Below are 13420 nucleotides of genomic sequence, written 5' to 3' on the forward strand. Positions count from 1 at the left end.
CTCTGTGAAAGCTGACTGTTGAAGTCATTTCAAACAGAATTATTTCCTAACCATCAACTCCAGTGACCACTTTCTTCCTTCTCGGATGTCTCAAGTTCACTTGTCCAACTGTTTCTAGTCGGAGCCCTTTCTGCTCCTTGGCAAAATTCTATCCCGCCAATTGCAAGTTCCCATCAATTGCAAGTTCCCATCAATTGCAAGTTCCCATCAATTGCAAGTCATCTTCCTGTGTCTTCGGCCTCCGACTCCCCTGCTTATTTCCCAGCTGCTCAACTATACCCTTGGAGCTTCCCTTTCTTAACAGAAGTTTTAGGTGAACTCGTTTTATTAAAATAAATGCATTTGCATCCAGACTCCACAGTAGCGATTTAATCTCCCAAGGAGGCGACCTCCATAGCTGGCTGCCTTCTGATTTGAGATGAGACCAAATGACTTTTTAAAATTGAAATAGAATCGACATTGTGTAAGTTTAAGACGCACAATGTGTTGACTGGATACGTTTATGTACCGTGATGTGATTATGACCTTGGCCAGCCAGCGAGTCTATCATGTCACCTCTCTTTTCCGTGGTGGGAACCACTACGATCTAGTCCCTTAGCCACGTTGAAGGTTATAATACAGGATTATTGTCTATAGTCATTATGCTATGCATTAGACCTCCAGGACTTATTTATCTACTGGTTTCGAGTCTGTACCCTTACACAACACATCCCCAATTCTCCCACCCTCTACCCCCGGGAACCACCAGATGACGTTTAAAGTAGAAATTTCACTAAACCAAAAAGTAGGAATTCCACTAAAGTCTCCAGTAGACTACAACTCCCTACAGGGTGCAGAAATGTCTACTTTATCTGCATCCTCAGCCCGTTAGCGCCCTCTCTGCTTGGCAGGCACTACGTATTCAACGCATGTTGGATGGGGGAATGAACGACTGAATGATTTTAGTCATCGTCTATACAAATCCACTCTTGGACTCTCCAGTTTGCTACCTAAGCGACGGCCAAGCTCGGGGTTTTATGAGTGCCTGTAATCCTGGAGCCCAAATGTCAGATTATTGTAATTCAATAAAAAAAAATCTAAGAGAGATACAATAGTAAACGGCTTAGAATACCAGGCAAGGCTTAACCTCTAGCAAAGACCATGGCCAGGCAGGCCCAGATCTGACTGGAAAGCATATAATTCATCCTACGCCTCTGAGCATGGGGGAAGCGGCCCCCCCATAGTGAAGATTAGAGCCAGCGCACAAGCACCATGGCTGCTCCGAGATCGCTATGTACTTTCTGCTCGAGAAGCATTAGGCGGTTTTAGTTGATATATCACCTCCTTCGCTCAAGCAGGGAAAATCGCATGTGTTGTGATCTGTGTTAGGACCTATTTGTGCTTAATTCTGATGGAAGTTCGTGCTCAGAAGAGGCTTGGGATCTAGCCAGCATGAGAAACTGAAATTCCATGAGAAGTCAACAAAGGTGTATTTCTTTTTTACAGGAGGAATTTCCCCAAGGAACAAGAAGAAACAAGATCTTGTTTGACTGATTGACAAGGAGGCTTATAGAAGATACCGGCTTCTGCAATGGAGAATCATTGAGAGAGGCGAGAACTCTGAGGAGCTGGCTGATTCTAGTCTAGACTCCGTCACTAAGCCAGGAACAGGTTAAGCAAGGATGGCCGAATGATGTGGGAGCAGAAAACTGGGCTTAGAGTCGGACAGACCCGTGTTCAAATCCTGCCCCTTCGTCAACTTCATGAATGTGGACAAAGCCTCCCTACGCTTCTTCTTCTCGGGTTTATTATTTCCACCCAAAGGGACCTGTTCCCTCCTCGGACTCCAACAGAGGAATTGCTTCAGACTTGTTCTGAGCCCAGATCTGTTTCCCCAAGCTGAGAAATTTAGCTCATACCGGGGACCACTTGTTAGTTGTGCAAACGAGAACAAGCTGCTTGCCCAAGGCCCTGCCTCGGCAGGATGTTAAACTCGGTTAAGGCCTTCGTGGGAGTTCCTGAGAATGCATTCGGTTTCTCTGGATCCATTTCATCACTGGATGCTGGACCTGTTTCGTACAGCTATCCGTCCCAGTAACTCAGCCCAGTACAATCACGTCTAATATATTCACTGCCAAGTTACACAACCGTTTTTTGCTGCTGTCTGTAAAGTATCTCTTTGTTTCAGACTTAAGGGATCCTCGCAAGTGGCATACAGGGCCTGGCAGCATATATTGGGATTATCAGGGGTGAGTTAGGCTGCAACAGCAATTCATTGCCATAGATTCGTTGATTTTTCAAACACATTATCGAGCTCCTCCTACTAGGGGCTGCTTCGTTCCAGGCACTGTGCTGGACGTCGAGGACACGGAGGTGGCCGGCGTGGTCCCTGCCTTCTAGCTGTGTACCGCCTGGGAGGAGGCCTCGCGATGTGCTCGTGAAAGTCAGACGCGGGTTCTAATCCTGCCCCTGCCTCTTGCTAACTGCATAAATGTGGACGGAGCCTTTCTAAGCTTCGTGTGCCCCATCTATAAAAACGGAATAACAGTCCCACTTCGCAAGGTTGGTGTGATAATTAGTGAGTTGAAATACAGTTCCAGGAACACAGAAAGCACTCTCCAGGTGGCATTTACGCTGCTGTCGTCACCACCCTGGGAACGGTCAAATAAACGAACCATTACCTCATCACACTTGACGTAGGCGGATGGCACCGGAAGAGCTCAGCCTGACGAGAGTGGGGGGGCTGGTGCAGGAAGCCGGGCCTGGGAAGATGGAGCCATAGCATATGGAAGAGCCTAGAGGCAGAAAGGAAGAGCCTTTCAAGAAATTGCAAGTAGTTCATGACATCTGGGAATGTGCGCTGTGAGGAGGGGAGGGGTCACGCCGTCACCCCCGCTGCTCCTCCGCCCAGCCCCACGTAGAAATACCAGGTGGCCCCACGTCCATCGGGAACCTCGCTGGGCGTGAGAGCGATGGGTGTTCCTTTTGGTTTTCCATTTCTCCCAATGCCAGTCAACAGCAAGTGTCACAGGGGAGGAACTGTGCTCTGACTTCATCTCTAGGAGTTTCTCTGAAGGGGTGACTCACACTCAAGTGCCAGACCAACCTGCAAATTCCTCCAGCTCCAGGGAGCTCTGCGAGGCAGGAGGGCATCCTGAAGTCTGGGATCGCCCGGGGAGGAAAAAAGTATCAACTTAGCCGAAAGTATCAACTTAGCCATGGCTACTGCAGAAACCATTCCCATGGCCATTGTCTTTTTCTCATTGATGACTTTGACCTAGCTACAGCTTAGGAGAAGGAGGAGCTTCGAATTTGTTATATGTGCTATAGAAAGGTTCACTCAAATCCAATTGAGCGTTACTTTGTATCTTGGACTGTGCTAGGCACTGCAGAGAAATACTAAAGCAGCGCTGAGCCGCGAAGGGCTTATCTGGAGGCCAGGCCCATGGCGACGAGCCTGCAGATGCAGCAGAACCAGGAACCCGGGTCTGCACAATTCCAGCGCCCATGATCTTTCTGAGACATGACGCTGCCCTTTCGGCGCTAAGCATGGCCAATTTCGCGTAGGCACAGCTAGGAATGAAGTGCAAGCCTGTGGTCCTGACATTTCACATCTTGTTGACATAACTTCAAAGAACCCAACACCATAGAGGTTTGCATTCAATCAATAGGAGGAAGAGGCCTTGCAAAGCAGGGAGAGAGGCATGACATGACCAGGAAACTCTTAGCAAGCTCGGGTGACCTTAAGGGGGCCAAAGCACAGGCTGCCATTCAACTACCCTGGAGGTAAGTAAATGGTCTCCAAGGAGCTCCCGGCGGGAGAGCGGTCTGCCAAGGAGGACAGAAGGCAACAGCTGGAGGTCAGGGAGGGTAGCTGACCTTTGGGTGGCCTTCGCTTGATAATCAGCGTCCGGGATTCTGTTTCATTGGGGTTTCGGGAGTGGGGAACGGCGCGAAGGAACAGCTCAAAGAGAGAGAAATCGCTGGACTTCAAAGGTCGAAGACTCCAGGAGACCGAGAGAATGAACCGATAGTAGCCTGGACCCTCACTTTAAGACCCTGTGCCATTCGGCTCCGTTATCTTTGGGTGCAAAGATTTCATTTCAGATCAGTGAGAAATGTCCGTGGAGCCCTTCAAGAGAAGATATCACCGTCCCAGCCTTCTGAAGGACAAGGGGGAGGAGCGGTTCCAAACCCAGCGAGCTGCCCGGAGGAGACCGACACCTCCAGCCTTACACAGAGAGGGGGCCGGGGTGCGCATCAACGAGGACGCCTGGCCCTAGAATGCGACCGCCGCCTTTCGGACCAAGGACCCCAGCTGCTCACGATAGGGACGTGAGTTCAGACGCCCTCACTGCCTCTGCCTGGCTTTCCCCTACCTACCGTGGAGGTGACTGATCGCTTCCCCGCACCTGCCTCGCAGCGCCGAGAGGATGAATCTCGCGTCATAGTCACATAGTCATAGATGCCTTGCGTTCAGTGCTGGATATGATTTCGCCATTATCGTTATCATCTTATCACTACTTCGTCATGGCAGAGAATCTGGTGGGAGGAGCGCGTTGGCCATTTCGACATCGATGTCTGGCCAGCTTCTCCCTCCCTTATTTCTTGCCACACAGATGACATTAAGCCGATCTCACTGGTCTGCTCCCTCTCCCTGCTACGTCAGAGCATCCTGACCTCGACTCTGCTCACTTCCTGCCCCCCCGCATGTTCTGCCTCTTCCTCTCCATTCGTCTAAACCCGGCCCTTTTCTCAAAGTCTAAGTCAGGTTTCCTCGGCGAAGTGACTCTCTCTTTTTCTTATTCAGCACTGCATTCGCCAGCCTTCTTCAGAGAAACAGAACTGGTGGGCTATATGTAATCACATAGAAAGAGATATATCACGAGGGACTGGCTCATGCAATTACAGAGGCCGAGAAGTCCCACGACCTGTTGTCTGCAAGCCGGAGGCCCAGGAAACCACTGGTAGACGTCTCGTCCAAACCCAGAGGCCTATGAACCGAGGAAGCCAATGTTGTAAACCTAAGTTCAAGTTCAAGTCCAAGTCCAAAGACCTGAGAACCAGAAGCGCTGATGTCTGCGGGCGGGAGCAAATGAATGTCACGGCTCAGAGAAGCCTGTCCTCGGAGCGCAGTCCAGGTAGCTAGGGCTCCTTGGAACCTGGCTGGTTTTTTAAACAGACTGTCCAATAGGGAAAAAGAGGATTTCTTTCTAATACATTTAAGCTGAAAATTGGCCTGGGACAAGGAAACAACACACACGCTGTTGAGAGGCCAGGAGTTACAAGTCTGGGCGCTCAGGGCCCAGCCGCGGGGTGCGCCCGCAGGAGGCAGGCCCGTTCAGAAAGCGTCAGCGGCCACCACGGGGCCCGTGGCCACCCCGAGCACCAGCAGAGGCGGCTGGCAAGCCACCGCTCCGCAAAGGGGTGACCCAGCGCCCCTCTTCCTTTAACGGGTCCAGGAGCCCTCACTCGCCTTCCACGTCCCTGTCCCCACCCTGTGAATGCTGTGCCTTCCTCCAGAAGAGGCGATTTGCTCTCAGTCAGCGGCACTGCTGTTTGACAGGCCACTCGTCGGGAGAGGTCGTTTGTCAGGCGGGGTGCGCTGACCATCTCCTGGGAACCTGGGCCGTGCTGGCAAAAGCCCAGGGAGAGAGGCCTGTCGGCTTTTCATTTCTTTCCCCCCCGAGAAAAAACCAGAAGGCGGCCCTCCCTCCCTATCGAATGCTCAGGAGGAGAGACTCGCAGAAGCCTCTGCTCGCCCGCTGGGAAGGCTAGGCGGGCGGGGGGAAGCTGCTCACACCTGCCCACCTGGCCTCCTTGGCCATCGTGGAGCCGCGACAGGCCCGCCCCTTGGGCCAGGATTACGGGAGCCCATTTCCCGCTGGGCGGAGAGGCGGGCAGGGCCGGAGCCGAGCGCCTGGTGCCTCCCGTCTCCGCGGGGCTGGCATAGCCCAGTGCCGCCGCGCCGGACTTTGACACCTGCCTCAGGACGGTCCTGGCGCGGGAGCAGGTGTCACTGCCACCTGCCTCTGATGGCCAGGCTGTGGGTGGCGAACTCCAGCCCACAGGACTGAGGCGGCGAGCGTGGCCGAGGCGGCGTGGGGGCGCGGCCGTGCCTCCGGGGTCAGCGAGAGCCTTGCGTTCCTGACCTCGCGTGCTCCCTCTGCCCCTCTTTCCTCTCCGGTGCTGTGGGCGCCTCGGACACACACGAGGCTGAAGGGGCAGAATCGCATCTGGGGCCTGTTCTCTTCCCATGATGCTGTGGCCTCACCCCGGCCCCTCCACCAGGCGGCCGCTCGTCCTCGGGCAAGTCCTCTCATTTCTCTGTGCCTCGATGTCCTCAAATCCATCTACATACAGGAAGAGGATGGAAAACAGGACGCCTCCTCCAAGACCTGTGAGACGTGAAGGAGTTAACGCCCGGCCCGGGGCGCGCGCTCCGCGACGGCCCAGTGAGTCATCGTGACGATGCTCCTCGCGGTCCCCAGCCAGCCGCTGCCCAGAGCCGGGCAGAGGCGTCCGGGAACAGGACGTCGCCAAACAAAGCAGCCGGTTAGTCCCCTGCGGCGCCCGCGGGCCCGCCTCGCCCCAGAGCGCCAGTCAGATCCCACAGGGCAGGGGCAGGGCCTGCGACTCGGCATGTCTAGGTTCCCCAGAAGTGCTATTATGATCCTCAGGTTACAGATGAGGAAACTGAGGCACAGAGAGGGATACTGATAGCAAACACCTTGTCAGACCAGCGAGAGGGTCGGCGGCAAAGTTTCATCTGCGCGGCTAAGACCGTGGGTTACTCTCACTGTGAGAACAAGAGCCCAGAGGCCCGGCTCCTCCTGCTGAGAGCCTGACGGGCTTGCTCACGAGCATGAACCACCTGGCCTCTGTCTGGGTCCTGGAGGAAAGACACGTAAATCCTGCTCCGCACTTCGTCCCGCATTTAAGTTCCCCCTCGGGAGATCAGGCTCCCCTCCTGCAGACTTTGTGGCCCCAGAGAGCTGTCACTGTCGCTGTTCTGAGGGCCGGGGGGCCTGCGGGGCGGGGTGGGGGGTGGGGGTTGGGGCAGGCGGCAGCAGGAAGTCTGCTCCGCGCACTGGCCCCGTGCGCCTGGCCAGACAGGCGTCCCGTATGAGACCTGACAGGCCACTCTGGGGCCGGCGGGCGGCTGGCAGGCGCATCCGAGCAGAAGAGGAGACAAGCGAGCGGGGAGGGGGCGTCCCCGGCCCCCCGGGCTGCCTCAGCACATTCCCGCGGGGCTGGCGCTCTAATCCCCGCGCGGGAGGGAGGCGGCGGAGACCGGGCCTCTGCCTTTTTTCCTGACTGCCACACATTTGAAGCCGCCTTTTCACAGCTCAGGACAGAGGGCTCTTGTTAAACCCAGGCTTAAACATGCATACGAACTGGTATTAATCACCGTCGTTAAGCTAGGTGGAAAGCTGGGCTCGAACCTTCAGAATGCGTCATCTGCGAGTGAAACATTCTGAGAGGCAGCGACCCGTGTCCGACCCTCAGCTGTCTTGAGCCACGTCTCCCGCCTCCCAGCGGTCACACTGGCCCGTGACCCTTCTCTCTGTCGCTGTCTTTGGGTCAGCTGACACCGACTCAGCCCCCAGGGCATCGCCTCCCCTCAGGGGCTCCTCGATTCCCTTTCCCGGCCCCGCCCCACACCCAGGCGGGATCGGGGCGCTCCCCCTCGGGGCGCTCATGGCTCCTGTTCTGCCCCCACTGGGGACCGATGGCTCGTTCAGTTGACCGTCTTCCCCCAACACCAGGGCGTCGGCGTCTCATTCATCTTTGATTTCCCGGCGCCGAGCACAGCACAGGCTGACGGTGGGTGATCCTGGGCTGGCTCAGCACATGATGTGAAAGAGCGTGTTGAGCCTGCGAGGCAGCTGGAGAGGTTTTGGAAGCTCCGGATAAGCTGACTACAGAGGAAAATTACTGGCTGGTGCGCATACCGGAGATGGGGGCCGGAAAGGACTTCCGTCCATCAACAGGCCCGGTCAATGCCGGGTTCCAGGACTAGCGGTCCTGCCTGGGGACATGGTGCGGGCTGCACACTGGAACCCTTCGCGGTCTGGCACAGCGAGAACCAGGGCCTTCGCCAGGCGTGTCAATGAGCACACGCGGCCGGCACACTGCGGGAGCAACAGGAAGTCGTGGTCACCCAGCTCCTCTTCCGAGACGTCCTCCTGAATCGCTGTGCCAGAGAAACGGAGGAGTATCATTCGGAGAATAACATACTTTCCAAGATTTTGCTTATTGTCGATAATGCTTCCAGACACCCTCCTCTTATTGGTGATCTTTATCCCCAGAGCAAAGCGGGGCGTCTCCCTCCAGTATCACCTCTCTGGTCCAACCAGTGGACCAAGGGGTGACGGCCATGTTCCAGGCCGGCGACCTGAGGACCTTCGCCCCGGCGACTGCTGCTACGGAGGAGGAAGGCCACTGAGAAGGCACCGGTGCGACTCTGGAAGGATCCCAACACCCGCGACTGCATCAGAAACTGTGCTGGGGCTTGGAGCATAGGAATGGCACCTGGAAGAAGACACTCGAGAGGTCCGTCCACGGCTACGAAGGGTTGGCCACGGAGGAGGAAGTTGTGAAGGTCGACGCGGCTGAGGTCGGAATGGCAAACGACTTCAGCCCGGGTGTGCAGGAGGCGGACACGGAGGAGATCCGGCAGGCGGGGCCCGAGGAGCTGCCTGATGAGTTCCTGCTGCCGCCGGAACAGCAACGCGGAGCCGAAGAGGAGGCCGGACGAAGGAAACTGCGGGAGGAAAAGAAGACGCACGGTGGCCGGCGTAGCAGAGCCGTGGCAGGCCTCGCCCGGCTCCTTTGCGGAATGGAAAAACCTGGACCCCACGCTGGGTTTCATTAACACGGAGGAATGTGCGTGGCGCATTGTCCGCTCACGAGCAAATCTATGATGAAGAAAAGAAACAAAGCCAGCCAAGCACCGTGGACGGATTTCTGAAAAGGTTGGCGCCGCCTCAAGAAGAGCCCCAGGCAGGTCGGGGGTGGGGGGGCGGGGGATGGGTAGAAGAGTAAGAAGAGTAGAAACCATAAGGAGGCTGGTTTCAGCTCCGCAGGGTGACTTTCCACCAAGGCCGGCCACCTGGAATGCCACAGCCTGCTCTGTGGGGTGACGAGCAGGAGGATGGCCATGTTAGAACTTCAATTTAGAAAGCATTTTCAAGTAACAATAGTAAGATCAGTTGCTATTTATGGGGCACTTATTATGTGCCAGGCATGTTTGAACGCTTTCCTTGATACGCTGCGTTTCGGTCTCACGGGGTCTTGCCCGAAGCCACGTGGCGACGGCGGCGGAGAAGGAAGGGTGCAAACCCAGCCGGGGCTGTCGCCAGAGACCCTGCTCCCAGCCGCTCGGCTACCAACACCTCGAAGTTGGTGATTCTCAGTTACGAACGTCACTTCTCATTGCTTACCTTTCCCTTGCTGTCCTTCAGTGTTAAGCCGGTTTACTCCAGCAAGTCTCATGCAGAAACGAGAAGTCTGACTTTGTGAACGATCCTAGATTTCAACTACGTATGGTCCCTGGAGTTTACAGATCAGAAAGAGGGCACACGGAACTCCAGGCGCCAGACCCGCCTTCCTGTGGCAGTCACACGGGTCCTCCCTGAGGATCTCTCGGAAGACATGCCCCTCCGCGTGGATCCCGAGCTTTGCCGGGAAGCCAAGGGGATCCCCGGCCAGCCTCAGTGTCCAGAGCCCAAAACAGTCACCCCTTTACTCTGTTTCACTCAAAGCTCATTTTCTCTCTTTCACGTGGAGCCAGTTTTTTTTTGAATCGTGTTCCTGGCCGACCAGGAGCACAATTAAGAAAAATCGGCCCAGAGGGTAAATGAGGGATTGTTAAAACATAAAAAGAAAGATTTGTAAAAAAAGAAAAAAAAGAAAGATTTGTTTCATTCTTAGAAGGCAGGTCTTGTGCTTAAAGAGGCCTCAGATTATGTGTACGTCTGAGATATGTCTACCAATGCCAAATGCAACTTCTATTCCGTCAATCAGCTCAAATGCACTGAGCTGCTCCGTGCCAGGCTGGCTAGATACAGAGAGCTGTTTTGAGTCGCGGATTCTCCTAATGGAGAGGCTCAGAGTCGAGCGTGACATTCTCACAGCGTGGGGGTCCCCCCATCTCCTCCGTGACTCTCGCTGATGCAGCTCTTGACTGGAAGGACACCCTAAGACACTCCTCCCCCCAAGATGCTCCAGGCTGGGCAGCTTCTCTAGCCCACAGAGAGGAGAGCGGGCTCTGGACGTGGGCCATCCGGCTGGGCCAGTTGTCACCAACTCACGACTTCCTCCCACTTTCCCATTTGGCTAACAAAGCACATTCTAGCCTGTGTTGTTGTCATAGGCCTACTCAGGGGTCGAGGGATTCAGAACAGGCCTCCCCAAGAAGGGCTACCTGGACACGTGGATTATTTCGAGCTGAAGGCGAGTGAGACCCTGTGGGCTCAGGAGACACTGCTGCCCCTCCCTCAGCTCAGGGGTCTTCCCATCATGAGAGTCATTGCCAGGGATAATTTTAGCCACCATTCTACGTGGTAGGGCGCGTGTATAGTCACTGAACATACCCACTCGTCACACTGCCCTGCGATGATCTGCCTCCTCTCCGAAGCCCCACGGGCCACGCCTCACCGTTAGCTCAGAACATCACACGTACCTCATTTTACCCTTCCACCTCGGACTCCCGTACATGCATGTGTAATTAAATGTGGTTATTTTCTCTTATGAATCTGTTTCATGACGATGTAATCATTAGACCAGCCGAAAAAACCTAGAAGGGTAGAGAAAAATTTCTCTCTTCCCCATAGGAGTTACTGGGCTGTGGCCATTTTCTAAAAGAAAAAAAAATCACAGAAATTTGATTGCGAGTCATCTGGAAAAAATAACTTTTACTCTGAGCATTGAAAACAGAACTATCCCTAAAAGAGATGTCAACACTTTGGAGCCAGCTCTGTGCTCACGAGTCAGCTCCATCCCTACCCCAAACATACAGATTCTCCCTGGGGAAGGTGTCAGTTTAAGGGCCCAACTGTAATGCTGGAGGATCGGTTGTCATAGAAACAAAGCTAGGGCATGACTAGCTCGTAGGGTTTCATAACCCCTCTCCAGCGAGGCACTGTGCTGCAGAAATGCTGAGCAGACAGGGCCCCCGAGCAAAAGGGGCAGACTGCGGGCAGAGCGACCCGACCCGAAGGCTCCCCCCTCGCGGTGTTTGCAGAGGGGCTGTCCTCACTCCCGGACCCGGCCGGGGGCGGGGGGGGGGGGCATAGAGGGCCGGGAGAGAGGGAAGTCGGGTTACGGTACAGCGGCCCGTGAGTGACTTGTCTGTCTGTCGGCCTCTCTTTCTCTCTGTCTCTGCCCCAGGAGCATAGTGCTGGCCTCTTTTTCAGACTCCCAAGAGTGGACAAACCAGTTTCCCAGCTATTGCCTTCACCTCCACAGCCATCCCTATGTCCAAGTGACAGGTGAACCTTCGGAACTGGAGCGGCCTCCTCGGGGAGCCAGGCCGGTCCCGGCGGCTCCCCGAGCAGCGCCTCGCTCGGACCTCCTGAGGATGCCACGGGCAGCGTGTTTGTGCAGGGGGGCAACAGACGACACCCTGGTTCTACAGGCGTGAGGGTTCAGTCCCCTGTGCCACACCGGCGTCCCACACAGTGCCGCAGTGAGTGTAGCGGCTCCGCCTCACGCGCTTCCCTTGAAAACTGCGTCTCTCCCCCTCCCCATGACTTCCTCGACTTCGTCTACGCAGAGTTCTCATCTAACCCCACCCCAATGTCATAATTGATTGCACGATGATCAGGTAACTTTGCGAGCTGGGCTAAGGTGCCTTGTCCTGGGGTTTGGGGCTTGGAACTCCAGTGGCCAAAAGCTATAAGCCAGAAGGCTTAGAAGACGCCCACAGCCACGTTTCCCGCCCCGTGGAATCGGACAACACCCAGGAAGACAGGGAGAGGTAAAGGGAGACTCCCCACCAGCAGGTCCCAGCTCCCCGGCTCCCTGGGGCCTGCCGCATCCCTGCCCATCTCGTGGCTTGGTCGCCGTGGGAGAAAACCCAGGACCCCTCAAAGTGGGCTTTCATTTCTGTCTTAAGGTACGAATTGAGTTTCCATCACTTGCCACCGAAAGGATTCTGACCCTTCTCTGGCCCCTGGCGGGCACTGTGCAAATGTCTGCTGAATGACGAATGAGTTTTTCAGTGTCCAGGTTTAGAACACCATAACGCTGGAAGGCGCCGGAAAGGCCGCCCGGTTTACCTCGCGTCCGCAGGCGGACCCCGCAGGCGCTCAGCCAGGGAGGAAGGGCCCTTGCTGCTCAAGCCCCGCCTGCATTTTATAGCCTCCTTTGGTTACAGAACAAAGGAGATGGGAGGAGCAGGTACCAGAGGGATGTCTTAAGTCTCTCCTCCTCCTCTGAAACCCCCCTGGCCGTTCCAGTCCAGATCGCCCCTCGCAGAGCCAGAGCCGGAGGTGTTCTCAGCTGGAAACCGTCACGAGTCACCAGTCTCGCCTGGACGGCTGTGGCAGCTCCAGCTCGTCTCTCTCTCCGCCTTCCGATGCAGCCGCCAGGTCTGGTCACGCTTTCCTCCGGCGTAGCGACTGCGTACTGCGCAGCCAAAGGACGTCACGACGGGCACTCCGCACGTGCCGTTATGGTCATATGGACCCTACGGTGACGTGATGTTTTGCCTCCGTGTCCGATTCTCTCATTAGACTGAGTTCCCGCAGAAAAGTATCACGTATAAATCATCTTTGTAAGGTTTCCGTAAAGCATAGCGCCTGCTACAAAACGGCAACTCACAGACCGAATGAATGAATGAATGAATGGATGGATGAAGGAACGAATGAGCGCGGACGCGCTGGGTTGAGACAGCGTCTCGTTGGACATTGACCCCTTTTGAAACCAGCCCGGCCGCATTCCTCACTTAGCTGTCATCTCCTGAACACATCACCCCCGTTGACTCTTGTACGACATTCTACACGTGGAGAGATCAGAGCCCTTAGATGAGTCCGGGAAGGGGATTTCCACGCACAGAAGCAACCCCCCAAATGATGACGAATCCATCAGGTCGCACCGCATGGAAAATTCATTAGTTTTTTTAACACAGGCTGTGGGCTGAGGTACGACACATAATTACTTCGTTTAACCCCCACGGCGACTCCGTGAGGTAGGTCTGCGGCACTGTGACAGATGAGGGTACTTGGCCCGCATGAGTACGGAGCCCTAGCTTAGGACCGCGACGGCTCGTCACCCTTCAGAGGCTGCCCTGTGCTCTTTAAAATTAGCTTTGGGACAATTCCAGGAAACCATCTCTGCCCTCCCCACACCTACGCCAGGTGAGAAACCCCACCTGCCACCCTGGCAAACCTCTCTTAGAGCACTTCTAACACTTACCTGTCAGACTACCTCTCTG

This window comes from Rousettus aegyptiacus, unplaced genomic scaffold (genome assembly GCF_014176215.1).
Source record: "Rousettus aegyptiacus isolate mRouAeg1 unplaced genomic scaffold, mRouAeg1.p scaffold_m13_p_17, whole genome shotgun sequence".
NCBI classification, from domain to species: Eukaryota; Metazoa; Chordata; class Mammalia; order Chiroptera; family Pteropodidae; genus Rousettus; species Rousettus aegyptiacus.